The 5,929-nt window shown below is 36.0% G+C and overlaps 1 protein-coding gene and 1 long non-coding RNA gene across 2 annotated transcripts in view; both read right to left on the bottom strand.

Moving 5' to 3' along the window:
• Window positions 1-5,929, bottom strand: part of LOC107658649 (glypican-5-like) — a 276,918-nt gene that overhangs the window by 12,292 nt on the left and 258,697 nt on the right. The window lies entirely within an intron of this gene.
• The window catches only part of LOC107658650 (uncharacterized), an 18,179-nt gene continuing 12,729 nt past the window's right edge, over window positions 480-5,929 (bottom strand). Inside the window, exons 2-3 of the long non-coding RNA XR_001630809.1 lie at window positions 2,937-2,943; window positions 480-489 (exon numbers count right to left, since the gene is read on the bottom strand). This is a non-coding gene — a long non-coding RNA (uncharacterized LOC107658650). The remainder of the gene's footprint in view (window positions 490-2,936; window positions 2,944-5,929) is intronic.

The raw sequence follows: 5,929 nt of genomic DNA, 5'->3' as shown, positions 1-5,929 counted from the left end.
GAGGTTGTTGAGACCATCCTCCAATCCAGAGCTCCCTCAACGAGGAAACTGTATGCCTTGAAGTGGAAACTTTTCACTTCTTGGTGCGGGAACCGCCAGCTCGACCCAGCTAACTGCCCAGTTGGTGCAGTTCTGGAGTTCCTGCAGGTCTGTTTTTCTGCAGGGTTGACCCACTCCACCCTAAAAGTCTACGTGGTTGCGGCCTACCAAGCCCCTATTGCTGGCCAGTCAGTGGGCAGACACCCCCTGGTGACACGTTTCCTCCACGGTGCACTGAGGCTGAGGACTCCGGCCAGGGAAACTTATGCTAAGCGGTGGATCAGGATGCTATTCCATAGCCTTGAGTTCTCTGATCTCCCCTCTCTGTTGGGGGTCAAGACTCACTCCTTCTGAAGTCCCCGCCTACTTTGTCAGGTGCCTACCTGCTCTCTGCGCCACTCCTGACTCGCTTTAGCTGAGCTCTTCTACACTAGGCAGGGATTTGTAAATCTGGTGGCGTGGGCATTCTCGTTCCCGTAGAGTTTCGACGCAGCTCGAGTTCCTGAAGGGGAACGTCTCCAGGTTACGCATGTAACCATGGTTTCCTGAAGGGAGCGAGACACTGCATCTCAGGACCATACTTCCGGCATCCCTGTCAGTGCTTGCTTCATTCCTAGAAGCTGACGCCGGTTCCACCGCATGTGCTTTTAACCAGGTCGTTATGTCACCCCGCCCATGATGTCTCGCCCATCCATTGGACTGATTACAAATGTGATTCAGACCGTGGTCACACTGAAGGCGTTCCCTTAGCATTTCGACGCAGCATCTCGTTCCCTTCGGGGAACCATGGTTACATGCGTAACCTGGAGACGTTTTCTTCTGGGGCCTGAAATGAGGGATTTCTGTTGATAACAATAATTAAACAATATATTGCTGAATGTGTTTTTGTGTTGGTACATTGGATGATATTTAGGCCTGTCATGGATAAATAAATATGAAACTAAATCCACAAGTATGTGGCAGCAAGTCCCTGTTTTAATAAATAATAAATGACTCACTGAATCATTCAGTCAAACGATTCGCTCAAAATGTCTGTGACAAATGTCTGTGTCACATGTGTGTGTGTGTGTGTGTGTGTGTGTGTGTGTATATGTATATATATATATATTTATATATTGACTGTTTCAGAGCCCCTAAAGTGACATTTGTGCAAGAAAACCTTGTGCAATAATTGTCACAGATTAGCTAAACTTGGAATAATAAAATAATAATAACAGTAATAATAATAACTTATTATTAATACATACTACATAACTAACAATTAAGAACAACAACTTAAATATTCATTATTAATAATAGCTTTTATTTTTAATTATTAATAATACAAAATAATAATTATAATATATACTATTATAATATATTACATAATATATTATTATTAATATTATTTTAAAATAATAAGAAAAACTACTTTTTAGTATTAATTATTATTAAAACAATGTTTTAATAAATTATTATATTGACATTAGATATAAATTGTTATCATTAATTGTTATAGTTAATCATTAATTAAATTATTATTATTAAATGCTAACTATTTATTAATAATTATTCAATTTAATTATTTAAAGAATTAAATCAGTTAATATTACAACAATTGCATATTCTTCTCTTGTCATATTCACTTTAAACATGTCTTACAAAATGCCAAATGACCAGAAATAAAAATGAAATAGCCTAGCATTTCAGAAACTATGACACTGCTGTGCTTGTGTAGCGATACAGTTGTCTCTTTGTATCCTTAGTGAGTGAACCTGATGTCCTTTTTGCCCCAGCTGATTCTCTACAGTCTCTTTATGGACAGAAATACAAAAACACGTTTCTGTGTCAGCATAAACAAACGCTATAAAGCAAGCATTAGCACCAGAAGAGGCTCAGATAATGCAGCAAAGACAAAGTTGGAGGCTGATGTAAAATCAATCCAAGTTAAATCTCTCAGACCTAGAGAACAATGATCAATAACAACAACCGGGAAAAAAAAGAGCAGAATAAAGAGGTTGTCGTGAGTAAGGATGGAGGAAGTGAGTTGTGTCTTCTCTTACGCTACGTGCCCATTGAGTTTCCACACAGGAACAAACACAAACTGAAACTGTAAAGAAATATACACGCAAATCTTTTAATTTAAATATGCAAATACATCAATACACTCAAGTTTGTCATCTCGTCACAAGTTTTTTGATCCACAAATGCCTAACTGTATATAAATTACATCAACATCATCTAAAAGCAACGTGTACAGCTCTTTCATGGGAGCAATGTAAACGTTTCTAGCACTGAAACTATAATCTCAAAAACTTCTTTGTTGATGATGAATTTCTTCATATGCTCTCCATTAAATAATGTGCCAGAAATGCAATCTCTCAGTGTGAAACACAGACCGGAGAAAAAAAAAAAAAAACTTTTAACATTTAGATACGCATAAGTAATTCAGCCAATCGAACAAATCAGAAATGGTATAACCCTTTCAGAAATAATGTTCCATAGCAAAAAAGGAAATAATTTATGATCTATTGTGACTAACATCCAGATTCATATTAACAATTTTAGGTTAAAATACAATTACCACTCATTTTAAATAAAATATTTTTTTTATTAAAAACAAATAATATAAATAAAATGTTATAGTGATTTTATAGTAAAATATTAAACAAAATATACATACTGCTATTTATGCACATTTTTTGCCAAAATAATTCCTCTCTTTTGTCATATATAATTTATTCAGGTGCCTTGGGTAAAAGCATTTCCTAAATACTTATTTTTATTGAATGTTAACATTTGTTTTGGCAGTGTGAAAGAATGAAAAACAAACAAAATATGACTCTATATCTTAAGAAAACTGATGGTAGTGAAATGCATCCAGCAGGCAGCTGTGATTCAGCTTTGGGAATCAGCACTGCTGTTCTCTTAAGGTCAGTGGAATCAGTGACTGTAAGCTCACAGCGCTGAACTCTCTCAAGCGGCAGCTGGAAAACACTCAACAGACTGCGAATCACAGCACTTCCATTCAAACGCCAATACAAAAGCAGCCAAACACAATTCAGGGTGGAAAAGCTGAAGGTTGATAAGATTAGTCTGTGTTCCACTTCACTCTTTTGTAACGTATACTTGCCACTCTATGGTTCAAAGTCGAGACGTCTCATTTCGATGTTAAAAGTAATTTTACATGAAATCATATTAAATGCCAGTAAAGTGTCTACCTTAATTTTCCAAATAACATATGGGGAAATTAAAATAAAATATGGGGAAAATAATGTTCCATCTTCTTTCAGTGTAGCATATACTGTATTTAAGTAAAAATAAAATAATAATAATAATAATAATACTTATTCTGACCTGTACATATTAAAATATATCAAAGGAAAAGTGATCATACTAAATTTTATTATATGTTATATGATTAAAACTTCTTGCTGTCAAATGGGAAAAACCTAGTGGTTTGAAGCAGGGCCGTCCTTAGGGGGGTGCAACTGTTGCGGTCACACGTCAGCTAAGGACGGTCCTGGTTTGAAGGATAGTGGCAAAGCTTGGTGTGTATAAATTATTATTATTGTCCCATGATGACAAATCAGAGTTTCCAAAGGTTTTCATTGCAGGTCAACTTTTACCTAGTTTTATAAGAGGGTGGGTAGGCAGATAAGTAAGTAAGTAAATAAATAAATAAATAGCATATTTATGGAGAGTTAAACAAATATACATATACACACATATATATATATATATACATATACACACATATATATATATATATATATATATATACATATACACATTATATATATATATACATATACACATTGTATATATATATATATAGAGAGAGAGAGAGAGAGAGGATTTAAACAAACAAACTAACAAATAAATAATGCATTTTCCACAAATCCATTACCAAAGACAAAGGTGCCACATTTTTAATGAAGTAACCATAGTAACTGGTATTTTTGTGGAAACTATGGTTACTATAATCAATGATTGTAAGGCTTTAGTCTCATGGGTAGAAAGCACTAAATTTTCAAAGTATCTTCCGTACTGCAGGATACTGCAGACAACAGAACTACACAGAACAACACTCAATTATACATCTATTAATTAGAAAGTATGTAACAAGCTTAAATATTTACCATCAGCTTTATCAGCTGTAAGAAAACAACACGCCAACCTACATTCAGCAGACTGAGGCTTATTAATGAAGACGGATAACATGAGGAGAAGACAGAATGAAAGGGGAGTGCTGGCGCTGCGTGTTTTCGCTGGAGGAGGGAGTGGAGAGGAAGCCATGCAGATCAATGCCACCTGAGAGCTGTGTGAAGCTGCCGGAGCACTCCTGCTCGCCCACTCCACGGCCTCTGGAGTCTCTGCTCAATTCATTCACACGACCCTGCAGGACAGAGCTCAATATCGCCACTGCCAAGTATCGCTGGCACCGCGGATGCGTTTTGTCTCCGGTGCGTGCTTCATTCAGTTAATTATGCTCCAGCAGCTTTGTTGACGTGCCGTTTATTGTAATGGGTGTGAACGGAGGTTAAAATGGACAATCTATTAGTCTAGCAGTTGACAGCTAATGCATTCCACTTGTGGCCGTTCCTTAAACTCAACATAAAAACATCCTATTGTCACTTGTAATACACCTTCATAGTCTTAAAAATAATAAGAATAATAATAAAAAAATAGAAGTGTTGCCCTGGCAACTAACTGAAATAAAATATTTCTAAAATTTCTAAAACTAAAACTGAAATAAATATACATTAAGGCTAAATAGCAATAGAAAGTAAATAAATAGAAACAGAAAAAACGAATAAAAATGACAAAAGCACATAACTAAAATAACAGAACTTAAACTAAAAATTAAGCATAGACCATTTATCTTGTTTCAAATGTTTATTTTGTCATCATTTGCTATATCCAGCAAAGTAAACCAAAATATTGAAGGGTGATTCTCAAAAATCTGTATTTTCTGCAAGCTTTTTTCAAGAAAAATGTAGATGTCTTTCCAAAAGGGACACTTAGAAATTCCAAAAGGACACCAAATAACCAATTGATATAAGGAGCCCATATAAGCACACATGAAAGAAAAAAAAATTATTAAAAAAAAAATTCAGAATTGTATAGTATGTGTACAGTGCAACAGCAAAGAGCTTTTTTATATTTTAGAGACCTGCTGACTGCATATATCTACTACAGTACACGGATCCATTCAGTATAACTAAACACAGCAACATAAACATGACAAATCAAAACATTCGTGAATGTGTGGAAACAACGTGAATGTACGGAAATGTCTGTGCCTGTGCATAAATACAATGTGCGATCAGTGCATCAAGAGCACTCATACGCGCATTAATATAACGGACTCACGTGTGCTTACTGTACTTGATTGCAATCTTCATCCATCAAAACTTTACTAGCGAGACTGGTTATCCAGTCGAGAAAACATAGTTTGCATCTCATCTGGCCATACAGCGGTGGGATGTGTTGACAATCCGTTCAGTCTGTACTTCACACAGCGCGCATGACGTGTGCGAGCTCGCACTCTTCAGAGACAATCACAGTGAGCGTTGACAGCCCTAATATATATATATATATATATATATATATATATATATATATATATTGTGCTGAGCATTCTGAGTGCACTTCAGCATCGCCCTGTAATTACTTCTCATCATTCAATCAGTAGCCAGGAGCAGATGCTGATTGGCCACACCTGTGCGTCATTAAGATAATATAAGCAGAGCAAGAGAAGTAAAGTGTGAGCTAGTTCTCCACTAGCTCTTAGCCGGATCTGTTTACTACGTTGTTATGATTTGATCTGAACGAAAACAGCATATCCGTGTGACGCAGCTGACACAGAACAGCCTCTCCAAAATGTACAAAAACCAACAGGGGGATG

This window comes from Sinocyclocheilus anshuiensis, unplaced genomic scaffold (genome assembly GCF_001515605.1).
Source record: "Sinocyclocheilus anshuiensis isolate Anshui unplaced genomic scaffold, SAMN03320099.WGS_v1.1 scaffold467, whole genome shotgun sequence".
Taxonomy (NCBI): Eukaryota; Metazoa; Chordata; class Actinopteri; order Cypriniformes; family Cyprinidae; genus Sinocyclocheilus; species Sinocyclocheilus anshuiensis.
The sequence above is the reverse complement of the archived record's forward strand: the minus strand, read 5'-3'. Positions and strand labels throughout refer to the sequence as shown.